The 18702-nt window shown below is 33.4% G+C and overlaps 1 long non-coding RNA gene across 2 annotated transcripts; it reads right to left on the reverse strand.

Moving 5' to 3' along the window:
* Nucleotides 1–381: 381 nt before the first annotated feature.
* Nucleotides 382–14837, reverse strand: LOC143072593 (uncharacterized). 2 transcript variants are annotated; one of them, XR_012977248.1, is made up of 3 exons: nucleotides 14718–14837; nucleotides 8788–8867; nucleotides 382–788 (listed from the first exon to the last, which is right to left on the reverse strand). It is a non-coding gene; the product is annotated as an uncharacterized LOC143072593 (long non-coding RNA). The 2 variants fall into 2 exon arrangements; XR_012977249.1 differs by lacking the exon at nucleotides 382–788 and adding an exon at nucleotides 1244–4294.
* Between the last annotated feature and the right edge of the window lie 3865 nt (nucleotides 14838–18702).

Below are 18702 nucleotides of genomic sequence, written 5' to 3' on the forward strand. Positions count from 1 at the left end.
TTGGCCAAAATCTGCATACATGAGTCTTTACAATGACACCAGTGTGATCAATTCAAATTTTAGAACCTTTAGCCAACAACAAAAAAACATTTGACCTCTTACAACTTTAAGCCTACTCAGTGCACATTTTTTCCCTGTAAACTTATTTTATGATAAAATTTGTTTAAATAGAGGAATTATATACGTACTTGTATTTTTTTTGTATTTGACACAAATTATATATTTTACAAACTTGTTAAATTGACAGCCTAAATTTTTATTAATTTATTCTGTATTCTGATTGTGTAATAGAGAGTTATCTCCCACTGAAAGAAACATTCTTGCTGTTTATTGTTACACTGGTCTCTCTTGAAGTAAAAATTCTATCCTTTGCATTTCGTGTACCGGAAAAACATTTATCAAACTGATAAATATCTTTTTTTGTGTGTTGTAATTGTGCAAAATAACAAAAATGTGTGTTGCCTTATAGATAATCCTTATAGACTTTATCACATTTTTCCTCATAATGTACAGAATTAATTGGCTTTAATTTACTTGCATTATTTCTTTCATGACAAAGCCTCAGACTTGGTAGAAGATCAATGTAATAATTAATCTTCATTCCAGCTGCTATCCTTGCTGCTTGATTGCTTACATGGCAAAGCCTCAGACTTGGTTGAAGATCTTAGTAAACATCTTCCATGGAGTTGCTACTCATCTGCCATCTCGACTGAAACTTGGTCCTTCCTTTAAGCTTCTTTCCAGATCTGTGTCAATGGCGCAATTTTCTGTGTCTATGCTCTTTTTGCCTATAATTCATTAAAACTTTTAATCAGTATTATGAAGACTGTTTAATGAAACCATCATTATTTCTGAAATTAATGTATGCAGATAATTATCCAAAACAATCTGATGTATACATTTTGAACAATCTAAACAAAGTCATATTTTCCCAATGTAAATAATTATGTAAATTTTCATATTGTCAATATTAAGAGTCTATTTGTTTTAATAATTAACTCAGAAATTAATGTGATGCATGTTTAAAAAATTTAAAATCCTAAATTGGGGGATCATTCTATTTATAATTACAATAATTCTTTTAAAATTATATTTCATTAGAGAATAAATTTGAACAAGAAATTATGGACAATTTTGTAATAAAATTTCAAGCGGTGTTTTAAAGGAAAAACTAATTTCTATTACCTAAGTTTAAAAAAAAATAGTTTTAAGCACAATTGTAATGACCAAATACTTACATCATAATTATCTGGCAACTAAAATGAAACAATTTTCCTTCAGGTCTAAAACTGTACTTTCATCTGGGCTCCTCCATCTGTAATACAAACTTAAATCATCTTAACAAACATATACACAATCTTATCTTATCTTAACATACCTTCTGTTCCGATCCTTTGACGCCACCTAGAGGAAATTTGGACAAAAAGACATACAAACATATACACAATCCTATCTTAACATACCTTCTGTTCCGATCCTTGGGACACCACCTAGAGGAAATTTGGACAAAAAGACATACAAACATATACACAATCTTATCTTAACATACCTTCTGTTCCGATTCTTGGACGCCACCTAGAGGAAATTTGGACAAAAAGACATACAAACATATACACAATCTTATCTTAACATACCTTCTGTTCCGATCCTTTGACGCCACCTAGAGGAAATTTGGACAAAAAGACATACAAACATATACACAATCTTATCTTAACATACCTTCTGTTCCGATTCTTGGACGCCACCTAGAGGAAATTTGGACAAAAAGACATACAAACATATACACAATCTTATCTTAACATACCTTCTGTTCCGATCCATTGACGCCACCTAGAGGAAATTTGGACAAAAAGACATACAAACATATACACAATCTTATCTTAACATACCTTCTGTTCCGATCCTTGGACGCCACCTAGAGGAAATTTGGACAAAAAGACATACAAACATATACACAATCTTATCTTAACATACCTTCTGTTCCGATCCTTTGACGCCACCTAGAGGAAATTTGGACAAAAAGACATACAAACATATACACAATCTTATCTTAACATACCTTCTGTTCCGATCCTTTGACGCCACCTAGAGGAAATTTGGACAAAAAGACATACAAACATATACACAATCCTATCTTAACATACCTTCTGTTCCGATCCTTTGACGCCACCTAGAGGAAATTTGGACAAAAAGACATACAAACATATACACAATCTTATCTTAACATACCTTCTGTTCCGATCCTTGGACGCCACCTAGAGGAAACCTGGACAAAAATACATACAAACATATACACAATCTTATCTTAACATACCTGCTGTTCCGATCCTTTGACGCCACCTAGAGGAAATTTGGACAAAAAGACATACAAACATATACACAATCTTATCTTAACATACCTTCTGTTCCGATCCTTTGACGCCACCTAGAGGAAATTTGGACAAAAAGACATACAAACATATACACAATCTTATCTTAACATACCTTCTGTTCCGATCCATTGACGCCACCTAGAGGAAATTTGGACAAAAAGACATACAAACATATACACAATCTTATCTTAACATACCTTCTGTTCCGATCCTTGGACGCCACCTAGAGGAAATTTGGACAAAAAGACATACAAACATATACACAATCTTATCTTAACATACCTTCTGTTCCGATCCTTTGACGCCACCTAGAGGAAATTTGGACAAAAAGACATACAAACATATACACAATCTTATCTTAACATACCTTCTGTTCCGATCCTTTGACGCCACCTAGAGGAAATTTGGACAAAAAGACATACAAACATATACACAATCCTATCTTAACATACCTTCTGTTCCGATCCTTTGACGCCACCTAGAGGAAATTTGGACAAAAAGACATACAAACATATACACAATCTTATCTTAACATACCTTCTGTTCCGATCCTTGGACGCCACCTAGAGGAAACCTGGACAAAAATACATACAAACATATACACAATCTTATCTTAACATACCTGCTGTTCCGATCCTTTGACGCCACCTAGAGGAAATTTGGACAAAAAGACATACAAACATATACACAATCTTATCTTAACATACCTTCTGTTCCGATCCTTTGACGCCACCTAGAGGAAATTTGGACAAAAAGACATACAAACATATACACAATCTTATCTTAACATACCTTCTGTTCCGATCCTTTGACACCACCTAGAGGAAATTTAGACAAAAAGACATACAAACATATACACAATCTTATCTTAACATACCTTCTGTTCCGATCCTTTGATGCCACCTAGAGGAAATTTGGACAAAAAGACATACAAACATATACAGAATCTTATCTTAACATACCTTCTGTTCCGATCCTTTGACACCACCTAGAGGAAATTTAGACAAAAAGACATACAAACATATACACAATCTTATCTTAACATACCTTCTGTTCCGATCCTTTGATGCCACCTAGAGGAAATTTGGACAAAAAGACATACAAACATATACACAATCTTATCTTAACATACCTTCTGTTCCGATCCTTGGACGCCACCTAGAGGAAATTTGGACAAAAAGACATACAAACATATACACAATCTTATCTTAACATACCTTCTGTTCCGATCCTTTGATGCCACCTAGAGGAAATTTGGACAAAAAGACATACAAACATATACACAATCTTATCTTAACATACCTGCTGTTCCGATCCTTGGACGCCACCTAGAGGAAATTTGGACAAAAAGACATACAAACATATACACAATCTTATCTTAACATACCTTCTGTTCCGATCCTTGGGACACCACCTAGAGGAAATTTGGACAAAAAGACATACAAACATATACACAATCTTATCTTAACATACCTTCTGTTCCGATCCTTTGACGCCACCTAGAGGAAATTTAGAAAAAAAGACATACAAACATATACACAATCTTATCTTAACATACCTGCTGTTCCGATCCTTTGACGCCACCTAGAGGAAACCTGGACAAAAATACATACAAACATATACACAATCTTATCTTAACATACCTGCTGTTCCGATCCTTGGACGCCACCTAGAGGAAATTTGGACAAAAAGGCATACAAACATATACACAATCTTATCTTAACATACCTTCTGTTCCGATCCTTTGACGCCACCTAGAGGAAATTTGGACAAAAAGGCATACAAACATATACACAATCTTATCTTAACATACCTTCTGTTCCAATCCTTGGACGCCACCTAGAGGAAACCTGGACAAAAGGCATACAAACATGCACACAATCCTATCAAAACTTACCTCACTGTCCGATCCTGGACGTAACCTAAAACATAAAATGAAATAGATAACCATACTTCACTTTCAATTCTTTGAAGTAACCTATAGAAAATGGAAATAAATTTAAAAAAAAAAGAAATAGACCTATAGAAAAGAAAAAGAAAAAAAACACCATACACATGAAATCATATAAAATGAAACAGATAAACATAACTCGTTTTTTATTCTTTGAAGTTACCTTTACTATATATTTTCTATAGGCTGCAGAAAATATAAAGAAAATTAACAAGAGTGCACACGCTGAAATGTCTCGCCTATACTAATCATTGATATTATGTTGATGGTCCTAAGTATAAAGCTTAGTTTTATTACAACTGTCTCATAAACTTAACTTTAACCAAGATAACTAAACAAAGACCAATGAACCTTGAAAATGAGGTCAAGGTCAGATGAACCATGCCAGGCAGACATGTACAGCTAACAATGCTTCTATACAACATATATAGTTGACCCATTACTTATAGTTTAAGAAAAATAGACCAAAACACAAAAACTTAACACTGTGCAATGAACCGTGAAAATGAGGTCACCGTCAAATAAAACCTGCATGACTGACATAAAGATAAAATATTTCCATACACCAAATATAGTTGACCTATGGCATACAGTATTAGATAAAAAGACCAAAACTCAAAAACTTAACTTTGACCACTGAACCATGAAAATTCCATACAACAAATATAGTAGACCTATTGCATATAGTATGAGAAAAACACAAAAGTTTAACTATAACCACTGAACCATGAAAATGAGGTCAAGGTCAGATGACACCTGCCAGTTGGACATGTACACCTTACAGTCCTTCCATACACCGAATATATACCAGCCCTATTGCTTATAGTATCTGAGATATGGACTTGACCACCAAAACTTAACCTTGATCACTGATCCATGTTCCTTTATTCAAACAAAAGTGTTTTCAACTTTAGTATACCACAACACTTACAAAACCATGTTTTATTACATCTATTTCAACTTTGCCAAAAAAAATTCAGAATATTTTAGCAGTTTTTGTCTCTTTTCTCATAATATCTTTAAGAAATGACTTCAGATTTTTAGCGTATTTCAAGTTTGTGATTGCGCTGCTATATAAAAATTACATTTGCAACTAGTGTACAAGTTAGAACTATTAGTTTAATACTATTATTCAAAAACTCACTGCACAGTTATTGAAAAAAGTCATAAATCCTCTTAAAAGAGCAGTTTTCTTAGCACTTCTTTTTTAGAATATTCCTCAAAATTCGAAGAAAAATAAATCATGTCTTTACAGAAAAATTACACATCAGTAAGGGGCGACTTGTTTATTAACTAATAATGATAGATGTTTGATGCACATTAAATCGCATTGCTGGTTATCTGAGGATTAATTTGAGCCCTTAACCACATCTGTACCTCAGCAAATGGCGATTAAACAAGTCTAAATGTCCCAAAAAAATCTTGAAATTGGTTTCACCAGTAAGCTGTACCGATGTGAAAGGGAGAGGGTTAATAATATTATGTTCAGTCCTTAATATAAAGCTTTATTACAACTGTCACATAAACTTAACTTTAACCAAGAAAACTAGACATTGACCAATGAACCTATAAATGAGATCAAGGTCAGATGAACCATGACAGGCAGGCATGTACAGCTAACAATGCTTCCATACTATAAATATAATTGACCTATTACTTATAGTTAAAGAAAAACAGACTAAAACACAAAAACTTAACAATGAGCAATGAACTGTGAACATGGAGTCAAGGTCAAATAAAACCTGCACGACTGACATATTGCATGATCATAAAATATTTCCATACACCAAATATAGTTGACCTATTGCATATATTATTAAGAAAAAAGACCAAAACTCAAAAACTTAACTTTGACCACTGAACACAAATAAGATCAAGGTCAAAAGACCTTGGTCAAAGCCAGCTATACATTTACACCTTACAATTATTCCATACACCAAATACAGTAGACCAATTGCATACAGTATAAGAAAAACAGACTAAAACACAAAAACTTAACTGTAACCACTGAACCATGAAAATGAGATTAAGGTCAGATGACACCTGCCAGTTGGACATATTCACCTTATAGTCCTTCCGTACACTGAATATACTAGACCTATAATTGCTTATAGTATCTGAGATATGGACTTGACAGGCAAAACTAAACCTTGCTCACTGTTCCATGAAATGAGGTCAAGGTCAAGTGAAAACTGCCTGACGGGCATGAGGACCTTGCAAGGTATGCACATACCAAATATAGTTACTGGTATCTCATTACTTACAATAAGGGAGAATTTACAAAAAAGTAGTCACTGAACCATGAAAATGAAGTCAAGGACATAAAGTCATTGAACATGTGACTGACAAAAACTTCATAATATGAGGCATCCATATACAAAGTATGAAACATCCAGGTCTTCCCCTTCTAAAATATAAAGCTTTTAAGAAGTTATAGCTAATGCTGTCGCCACCAGATCACTATCCCTATGTCATGCTCGACAAAAACTTTAACCACAGAGTGAATGTATGTGGATGACGCCATCAACGACTGAATGTAGGATTGCTATGTCTCGCTTTTTCTACAAAAGTCTTAGGCTCGACAAAAAGAAGTGGCTTTAATGGCAGCTACATCATTGGTCAATTACCTTTTTGTTTTCTATCTATCTTTGACTATTTTCATTTTATAATAAATATATATTTCAATCAGATGATATAATCAGTATTTTAAAATTAATGTGCATGTCAAATTATCAGAAGTTGGTGGCTAACCAAAATAATCTGATGTATACATTTTGAACAAAAATGATTCAATATCAACTGAATTTCAAACAATCTTAATCAAGTCATATTTTTCAAATTACTTTAAAAAATATTGACAATCTGAAAATTTCTTGCATTCAGATAATTTTAGTAAGACTAAGAGAAAAGGTTTCCAAATTGTCATTGTTAAGAGACTATTTGCTGTTGAAATTAAGTTAGAAATTAATGTGAAAGCATGGTTTATGTCAAATACTAAATTCTACGACAAGTTGTTTATTTACAATTACAATACATTCTTATTATTCTTAATTAAACAAACTCGGATGCAGTAACTGTGCTACTGGAGCATCAATTATACATAGTACATTATAATTACAGATGACAGAACAAGTGAAACTGTGAGCTACTGGTCACTGATGATACCCCCGCCGTAAAAATGTAAGTGTTTGTTAAACAGGAAGTTGTTGAGTGATAAATCTGAAAACGTATCACACAATATAGCTGACTTGTATAAACCCTGAAACCAAATTTCAGAAAATTCTTGTATTGTAGTGATCCTAAGAAAAAAGTTACATTTTCAACTTGGCTATCAGGCGTAAAAGTGTAAAATGATACAATTGTTCAGTAAACAGGAAGTTGTTGGGTGATGAATCTGAAAACCCATCACATGATATAGATGATATATATAAACCCTGAACAAAAATTTCAGAAATCCTTGTATTGTAGTTCCTGGGAAAAATGTGACGAAAAATATTCATGGGACGAACTAAATGGATGGACAGACAGAGGTAAAACAGTATTACGTATTACCTACACATCAAAGCTGGGGTATAATGAATAGAAATTATCTTAATATTCATTGAACTAATAAGATTTTAAGTTATTACTCCACATATTATAGACATTATGTAACTATAAAGAATTGTATTTGTATAAAAATTATTTTATATAAATTATAAAATATATTTCATTCAAGTATAAAGGAGTAGGTCCGGTAAGGACTGATTTTGGCCTCAAATTTCAGGTTCATCTTATGAAAGATTTTGACCACTTTTTAAACACCTAAGTGTCTATTTCATTTGAATCATATACTGTATGTGAAAGATTTTAACTGATTTTGTCATTAAAAACGACCGGATTCAAGCTCAAATATGAGAAATCTACCAAATATGCAGAAAAATGTCACTTTTCAGATGTTTTTTTGTCAAAAATGAAAGTGGCCGCATCCGTGGTCATCCTCAACCTTTATATATGTTATGTATTATCATAAAATACAACTTACATTTCAATATTAAGGATGAACACAAATGGGGCCACTTTCGTTTCACAAGAAAACCGTCTAGAATTTAACTAAAATGCTAGAATTGTGAAGATTTTAGTAATATAGCATGACTTAATGGTGCTAGTACCCGATATATGTGCATTGTATTGTCAAAAACAGCCCTTATTTATGTATACTTAAAGGCATTCTACTGTCCAATAAATAACTAAAAGTTTACATTTGAACAATTTGGAAAACTGCTATATTTTGGGGCCAAAAAGGGGTCTTACTGGACCTACTCCTTTAAAAAAGAGACTTTGGACTAATTAGTAATGATTTTTCAAGCTGTTTCCCCATCTAATTTGAAAACAAATTTTCAAGCTGTTTCTCCAACCAATTTGAAATTATCTAACAAATTTTAACAAAGTTTCAAATACAATTGTAATGAGCAAATTACTTACATCATCATTATCTGGCAACTAAAATGAAACCGTCTTCCTTCAGGTGTATGACTGAACTTTCGTCGGGCTCCTCCAGGGGTCTGTAATACAAAATAAAAGAATTCTTATATTTAAGAGATAACAGTTTGTAAATTGAAATAAAAATATACTTAAATCAAAGTAATATGAAGATATCCAAATTTACAATCAAAAACTTTTCTTTCGTTCAGTTAGTCTAAATTAGAGAAAAGGTCAATGATTAGATAATCAAAAGCTGACTGCCACAAGCGCATGATACGCTGGACAGTTTTTAAAGAATAAAGTTCCATAAGTCCTCAATGTTATAAATTTATAAATAAAAAAGAATTAAAGGAGGTAGAAACCAGTCACCAAAGTTTCATGAAAACTGCTCAAAGCACTTGTTACTGTGATATTGTTTGGAAAACGGGAAAATCCCCAATTTTTTATAAATAAAATCTCATGACTTATAACACAAAATTTAAAATTTATAAAAATTGAAAGGGAGCTTACGTCAATAGATTTTAAAAATATTTCATCAAAGTTTTAATGCAAATTGGTTAAAGCATTTTGGAGTTATTGTTGGACAAGGTATACCATAATACGTACCCTTAAATGGGCATATAAAAATAAAAAGATGGGGTATGATGAGACAACTCTCCACAAGAGACCAAATGATACAGAAATTAACAACTATAAGACAGCCTGCGTAATAACAATATGTCTGGAGGATGTGGTATTTCAATCAACCTTCTGATCATCACAACCCAATGAAAAGTGTTCAAACCCTGCATGCAGCTAAAAGACATTAATAAGAAGAAGTAATTGTAACAGGATGCTGTTACGAAGTCTCCCAAACAAAGCTCCCATAACTCGCCATTTATATGGTCCCATGTTCATTTGATTTGATTTTTTGTCCAATACAATATATATGGCTTACGGGTGGGGATCTCCACCATTTACAAGTATTCAAACAGGAGGGGGAGGTGGTAACCCCCAGAGACTTTACCTACATTTCATTTGATATGTTTTATTGTCCCATACAAGAATATATGTGGTTTAGGGGTGGGGATGTTGACTGTTTACAAGTTTTCAAACAAGAGGGGGTGGGGTGACCCCCTCAGGACTTCCCTTTTATTTCATTTCATTTGTTTTATTGTCCCCTACAAGAATAAATATGGTTTAGGGGTGGGGATCTGGACCATTTACAAGATAATAGCACATTCTCAAATTGAACGGGGTGGGGGCAACCCCCAGGAACTTCCCTTTAATTTCATTTGATTAGCTTTATTGTCCCATACAAGTATATATATGGTTTAGGGGTGGGGATGTTGACCGTTTACAAGTTTTCAAACAAGAGGGGGTGGGTGACTCTCTCGGGACTTCCCTTTTATTTCATTTCATTTGTTTTATTGTCCTCTACAAGAATATATATGGTTTAGGGGTGGGGATCTGGACTGTTTACAAGATAATAGTACAATCTCAAATTAAACGGGGTGGGGGTGACCCCCAGGAACTTCCATTTAATTTCATTTGATTAGTTTTATTGTCCCATACAAGAATAGATATGGTTTAGGGGTGGGGATGTTGACCGTTTACAAGTTTTCAAACAAAAGGGGGTGGGGTGAGCCCCTAGGGACATCACTTTTATTTTATTTCATTTGTTTTATTGTCCCCTACAAGAGTATATATGGTTTAGGGGTGGGGATCTGGATAATTTACAAGATAAAAGCACATTCTCAAATTGAACGGGGTGGGGATGACCCCCGGGGACTTCCATTTAATTTCATTTGATTTGTTTTATCGTCCCATTCAATAATATATATGGTTTAGGGGTGTGGATCTGGACTGCTTACAAGATAAAAGCATATTCTCAAATTGAAGGGGGTGGGGATGACCCCCCAGGGACTCCCCCTATATTTCATGTGATTTGTTTTATTGTCCGATAATCATTTCTGAAGACTGCATGTATCTAACACTTACAGTTTTCAAGTTATATTCATTTGAAAATGTTAGAAAATAAAATCCCAATAAGGGTTCTATAGTAAACCCCTCCCTCCTTTCTACCCCCAAAAATACCCCTTAATAGACCCCAATGCACAAGTTTTTCCAGTGTTATATCCTGCCTTTTTTTAACTCAAAACTCCTGTCCTGCCTATTTTTTTCAAATTACATCCTAGCCCCCCCATAAAAATCAAATGGTAGCTCCCTAATCTCTCAAAGAGATAACGTTTAAGCAACAGTTTTTAATCAAGAGAGTTCTAAACTATTTACACAATGCATCATATAAATTTAACATTCATATTTTAACGCATGCAGTGATATTAATGCCCCACTCTGGCGTGGGTTTTACTTCCAGTTTGAGAAAGCCCTAGTACCCAGTCACCAAAAAGGGGGGCGGGGGGGGGGGGGGGGGTAGGGGGGTAGAGAAATTTAATAGAAATCAGATCTTTATGTATATGGGGGATATATTTATCTGTGTTGAAGGCCATACTGTGTGTGAACTGTATTGGTTACAAACCTCAACAAATTTGGTCTCTGGTGAAAGTTTGTCTCATTGACAATCATACAAATTATTTTTAAAAGATTAAGTACATTGCTCAGTTGGATTGAAGTGCTATTTCAATTACCACAAACACTTGCTTATCAAATTCCATGCTTTATAACTTTGTAATGATACTAAAAATTATAAAGTTTGGAAGGATAAAAAACTTTCAAAAGATTAACAAGAGTGCACATGCTGAAATGTCTCCTTTACTATAGCCATTGATATAAATTTATGTTGATAGTCCTAAATATAAAGCTTTATTACAACTGTTACATAAACTTAACATTAACCAAGAAAACTAAACATTGATCAAAGAACCATGAAAATATGAGGTCAAGGTCAGATGAACCATGCCAGATAGACATGTACAGCTAACAATTCTTCCATTACAACAAACATAGTTGACCCATTGCTTAAAGTTAAAGAAAATCAGACCAAAACACAAAAACTTAACAATGAGCAATGGACCATGAAAATGAGGTCAAGGTAATGCTAGGCAGGCATGTACAGCTAACGATTCTCCATACAAGAAATATAATTGACCTATTGCTTATAGTTCAAGACAAACAGGCCAAAACATAAAAACTTAATGAGCAATGAACTGTGAAAATGAGGTCAAGGTCAAATAAAACATGTGCCACTGACATATCGATCATAAAATATTTCCATACACCAAATATAGTTGACCTATCGCATATAGTATTAGAAAAAAAAGACCAAAACTGAAAAACTTTGATCACTAGACAATGAAAATGAGGTCAAGGTCATATGACAACTGTTATCTAGACATGTACACCTTACAATTGTTCCATACACCAAATATAGACCTATTGCATACAGTATAAGAAAAACAGACCAAAACACAAAAACTTAACTATAACCACTGAACCATGAAAATGAGGTCAAGGTCAGATGTTACCTGCCAGTTGGACATCAACATGTACAAACTTAACTATAACCACTGAACCATGAAAATGAGGTCAAGGTCAGATGTTACTTGCCAGTTGGACATGTACACCTTACAGTCCTTTCATACACTGAATATGCTAGACCTATTGCTTATAGTATCTGAGATATGGACTTGACCATCAAAACTTCATTGTTAACTGAACCATGAAATGAGATCAAGGTCAAGTGAAAACTGTCTGACGGACATGAGAACCTTGCAAGGTACTCACATACCAAATATAGTTATCCTATTACTTATAACAAGGACGTATAACTATACGTCCTTGAGTTATACGTCCTTGCTTATAATAAGAGAGAATTTAACATTACAAAAAAATCTTTAGTTTTTTTTTCAAGTAGTCACTGAACCATAAACATTAGGTCAAAGACATTGGACATGTGACTGACAGAAACTTTGTAACATTAGGCATCCATATACAAAGTATGAAGCATCCAGGTCTTCCACCTTCTAAAACAAAGCTTTAAAGAAGTTAGCTAACACTGCCGCAAGATCACTATCCCTATATGTCAAGCTTTCTGCAACAAAAGTCCCAGGCTCGACAAAAACAAGAATGTGTCCAAAGTACACGGATGCCCCACTTGTACTATCATTTTCCATGTTCAGTGGACGGTGAACTAGGGATCAAAACTTTAATTTGGCATTAAATATAATATCAAGGGGGACATGTGTACTAAGTTTCAAGTTGATTGGACTTCAACTCCATCAAAAACTACCTTGACCAAAAACTTTAACCTGAAGCGGGACAGACGGACGGATGAACAATTTGACAGACGAATGAACGAACTAAAACGGACGCACAGACCAGAAAACATAATGCCCCTCTTCTATTGTAGGTGGTGCATAAAATAGTTAACAAATATAATAGTATCATTGCGGTACCACTCCAATGCATTGCACTGCCATCATTGGGATTCACTCTTCATCCATGTTGAATTGTCATCAAGACATTGAAAAATCTTCTCAATTATTAGGAGGTGTCAGTGCTTATTGTGCCAAATTGTGGTCTTCCACAAAGCACTTTAAAGATATTGCATTATCAGTCTGATTAAAATTTTGGTTTTATAAATTTGAAGAGGCAGGTTTCTTTTAAAAAAAAAAAAGTACTTTTTTTTGCACAGAAACTCCAGTTGTGTTAATTAGTTTACTCTATTATTGAAATTCAAGTGGTTTATATTATCAGACAAAAAGAATTTCTTTCGGGAAAGTGTTTACTTTTGTGAAATATAAAATAATTTGAGTTTTATAATATTAAAGGCAAGAATTTTTAACTTATTGGTTTATTGACAGACTTAATTCTTTGAAATTTTCATGCCGAAATTTCATTCTTTTTTTTTATTTTCCAGTGTGGAATAGGTGAAGTAAAAGATGAAATACACTTGGTCTTTCATTGCACCAAATTAAACAAGGAAAATGTTTAAAACTTTCTCTCATGAAGTCATGTAAAATAAACTTATCTAGTTCTCCTGAAAAGTTATTTTTGTTGATGACCTGTGCCTTGACATTTTAGAATTAATGTTCTTTTTCATTAGTTAAATTTATAATTTTATAACTATAGCTTGCTTGACATTTTTACAGAGAGAGCATATAAGGAGAAAAAAAACATGCCAAGTTTATTAATTCAAAATAATTCTTAGCTTACCTCACATCTTGTGCATGTAGCACATTTCCATAGTGACCATAAAATATGATTTTGTTGTATCATTCATGTTTTTGGCAGGACCTACACAAATGTATATACAGGTTGCCACCCCCAGGTGGAGATATCCCTTAAATTAGGGACTGTCCATCAGTCAATGGGGTGACAATCATTTTACTGTTGTAGAAAAACTGATTTTTTAACTTAAAAGGGGAAAAAATTTTGGACATGTTTTGACCATATAATACCAGATAGATGTAGAGTTCTCAGTGGCAGATCGAGACCTTTTCATAAAAAGGGGGCGCTGACTGTCCTAAGGGGGGTCTTGCTTCAGTGATTCCCTATATAATCAACCTATTTTTTTCCAAAGAAATGCCCCTGAAATGATGTCAGTACAACAAAAATGGTAGACTCAACTATACAATCCTGTAAAGCATTAAATATGGTTTATACTACATAATACTTTATAGACCTTTTTTTCATTTCTATTTATTAATATGGTATGTTATTTTAAATTGATTTACACAAAAAAAAAAGCATGCATGCGGCGTGTGGTCGAGTAGACCCGCCGGGGAAAATATAGTAGTGTAACAAATTCAAAGCAGATTACTGAATTATGAAATTTGAATGTTAAATCTTCTTTCTGGATTGTCTTTTTATAAATTCGTTTTCGACAGCAACCAAGATAAACTTGACATTCATTTTGTGCAACACTTCTATTACTATTCCGCCGTTTTAATTTGTTAACATGTTATACTTAAAGAAAGAATAAAAGCTACCTTCTGCAAGAGACTTTCCAACCAAAGTGATATTTAACCTAAGTGAACAGCCAGTTCAGTGAAACTAGTAATTCGAAATGAATTCCCTCATCATAAAAGTGTTCACAAATTAGAACAAAAGAAATCATAGTGCCCAATAAATAGCCGTGAGGTATTTTGTCTAATGAACCATGAAGCCTAAATACAGTATTGTAAAATCTGTTCAAGTTCAAAACACAAGTTTAACCTTTCTAAAGCCATATAAAAAAAATACGCCAACTTCTGTTTTATTGTGAATTTTTAGGTGCAGAGACACTAGAAAAATTAAATGAGGATTATTTTTTTTCATCAGTATCAATTTGTTTTTTAGTTTGCAGAACAATAGCATTTTGCATGGGCGGGTCCAGGAAAGGGCGTAAGTGACGTACGCCCCCTCCCCTTTTTAAAAAAATAAAATAAAAAATAATATTGGCATCTGCAATTGAGTTTGACAATACATCATCTATACTATTAAACGAGAAGACCTCATTTTCAACAGCCAATTTTAAAGTAAAAAAAGTAAAAAGTAAAGTAAAGTAAAGTAAAGTAAAGTAAAGTAAAGTAAAGTAAAGTAAAAAAAGTAAAAAGTAAAGTAAAGTAAAGTAAAGTAAAGTAAAGTAAAGTAAAGTAAAGTAAAGTAAAGTAAAAAAAAAAGTAAAGTAAAAAGTAAAGTAAAGTAAAGTAAAGTAAAAAGTAAAGTAAAGTAAAGTAAAGTAAAGTAAAGTAAAGTAAAGTAAAGTAAAGTAAAGTAAAGTAAAGTAAAGTAAAAGTAAAGTAAAGTAAAAGCTCTTAAGAGCTCTTTAAACCGACTGATATTAATAAACAAAACATACATGTAATAACATCAGATACAAACAAAACAACAAACAACAAACAAATATTTTATTTGCCAATAACGGCGCCCAAAATGAGCAGAATAATTACAATATAATTTTCAAACATATGGTCGGCCGAGACCACAATTATTTCGTAGTGAATTTCTTTTAGAACATAAATGAAAATAAAAAAAATCCCACCTGCGATTTCTCAAAGAAACTTTTACAGTGTGTTGTACTACTTTTGGGACAAATTATATCAAAATTATAGAAAACTTCATCGCCTCAAACTCAAAATATGGACAATTTTATCTTTAGGGCGTCTTGAAATCTTTTGACAGCTTCCGAAGTGCTATTTTTCAACCTTTTTTACCTGGACCAAATCACTACTTTCCTTTAAAATTCGGGACCCAAACTTTTTTACAGTGTAATTTCACCCCCTACTTGCAATTTGAGGCATAAAACATGGAGAAATAAACTTGGAAGGGATATAAACCAGGGCCGTAACTACATTGAGGCTAATGAGGCAAATGCCTCATGATGGAAATTTCAAAAAACAAACAAACAAAAAAACTGAAACAAAAGATTGTCTTCATATCAAATTGTTTTCACGGAGAGTCTCTTGCAAGAAGCAAGTTCTCTTCAATAGCTGATGTCGCCCCTGCATGTTTTTTGTGATCCATGTTTCTATTTTACTTTTGGTTTTCAGAGTTGATGGTCTATTGTTTGTACTTTTGTGTCCCGGGTTCGTCTTTTGTTCATTTAATGTCCTACGTTATGACTATAGTCTGAATGTTGATTTTCATTTGTAAACGTGTGCAATGTTGCATGTCCACCGATGTCCAGACATAATGTGCGAGAAAATATTTTAAGAATATGCGATGCTACTGGACACAGAAAAAAATGGTCGTTTCACTGATGTTTCTTAGTATTGATTGTAAAATTGGTTATTTTCTCTGAATCGTTTAAATCACTTGAAACTAGGCGAGACATGCACAGAAGCGATAGATATATGTATAAACATAGAAATTGAATATTTTAATCAACAACAAAAATAAAATAATATCTGTATCATATACCCAAGCGCCTGTGGATAAAACTAGATAGCTGACATGGTTTAGATTAAAGTAAGACCATTAATTTTCCAGTTTCAAATCATTTGAAAAAAAAAACAACAATGTATTGCCATATGACCTTTTACATTGAAGGGTTAAACTTGCATAAAGTCGTGTTCAGACCCTTTAACGGAAAGTAAAGGAATATGGAGTAAAACATGCACCGGACCTAATCACACACAAAGTCAATGCATAGAAAAAATACAAATAATCAATGGCCAAAGTTTTCATTCCTGTTCTTCATCTTGATAGTTGCTGGAGGGTCTTAAATAATAAAAGAATCATTAATACCGTTAAACATGATCAAGATGGTTCCTAGTGTTTACTTAAAAGCAGTACTAGTGCTTAAAGTATTATACTGTACTGTCACTCTATTTTAATCTAGTCATAAAAAAAAATCACCAAAGTCAGCACAGTACCAAGACGAACAGACAGACAGATCTGGTATTAATGATTATGAGAATTACGATTTTTGCTTTATCCTACATATCGGTCTTTAAATGTTGTCCCTTTAACCTAAATGTTTTAAATTGCAATAAATCTATGGATTTGCTTTGAGACCAGAATATTGTCGAAAAAATAGCTAAAGATTATTTGCTTTTCAATGTAAGGAGAAGTCCTGGAAAGGCTCAGAATTCAGGATTTTGCATTATTTTTCTCAGAGCTTCTGGGGGCCTTGAGCTCCCTCGTCAAAATAAATTCGCATCGCTACGCTCGCCGAATATACTTTGCCTCACTATTAAAAGTGGCTAGTTACGGCCCTGTAAACATTAATGGCAAGTAACCCACTGTCAACACTAGGGACTATATTTGGAACAACGAAAATCAAGGGACGACAATGGTGGTCTCGGACCATATATATACAACACAAACATACAGACAGACAAGACAGCATATGTGTGTAGGACTCTAAAGTGCGATGGTACTCTAAAGTGCGATGCTTACGCTAAAGTGCGATGGTCTATGCTAAGTTACAGTTATTGACCAAGCAAGTCGGTATATCTATACTATTAAACGAGAAGACCTCATTTTTGGTGTCGCTTCTCTTCTTTCCACAATAAATTAATTAACACGCCTCTGTGTCCTATAGGTACAGTGCATAGTCGCATTTGTCATCCATTCATATGATTATTCAGATTGAGTTATTTTAGGAGAAAAACGAGAAAAAAGGCATCCGGATATTGTCCCGTCATTGTACGAAATTTTAAGTCAGATTAGACTTCCGGTTTGCGTTTTTCTGTATAGGTTACAATTGCGCAATTATTTGTTTACATTTCACCGGGAAGTTTTTGAACCCAAGATGGTAGTAAGGAAAAAAATCTATGAGGCTTCTGATTGGATGGTATGCCTTCAATTTATTGATTTTATGAAAGATAAACCATTTTTGTGCAAAAATAGTAACAATTTGGAATGATTGATTTAGTATTCTCTGTGGAAATATTTTTTTTGTGGTAATAGGTTGACTGAAAATTTTGCTATGTCATTTAGTGCGGATTTTGGAAGCGTCCATAACAACAGCTATTTAAGGCAATTTCCGCCGCATAAGCATGTTGTTTTTTTTTACTGAAATAAATTCTTAGTATGTCTCCTTTCAGATTCTGGCTTTGGTTTCTCTGCAATTTATGTACTTTTTTTTTTATTAGGATTCAAAGAGACAGGGTACCCTATGGAAAATGCATTGTAAATAATTGCGCAATTGTAACCTATACTTTGAACATACATATACTACAATAAAGTGTATTTTCAGAAATTTATCTGCTATCATTTTCAAGTTTACTATCCACGGCGGTCACAGAGTTGATAAAATAGAGAGGGTATGTATACTATATCAATGATCACCATGGATCGATTAGTAAACTTAGAATTGAAAGTAAATACGCTTTATTTATATAGTAATGAATGTTCATAATATACAGATAAGCGCTAAAATTATTCATGTGAACTTTTGATACAGTCATTAAATCTTTTACAAAATTCATTGATTACAAAAAAAAAAGAAGATGTGGTATGATTGCCATGTTGAGACAACTCTCCACA

This window comes from Mytilus galloprovincialis, chromosome 4, assembly GCF_965363235.1.
Source record: "Mytilus galloprovincialis chromosome 4, xbMytGall1.hap1.1, whole genome shotgun sequence".
Taxonomy (NCBI): Eukaryota; Metazoa; Mollusca; class Bivalvia; order Mytilida; family Mytilidae; genus Mytilus; species Mytilus galloprovincialis.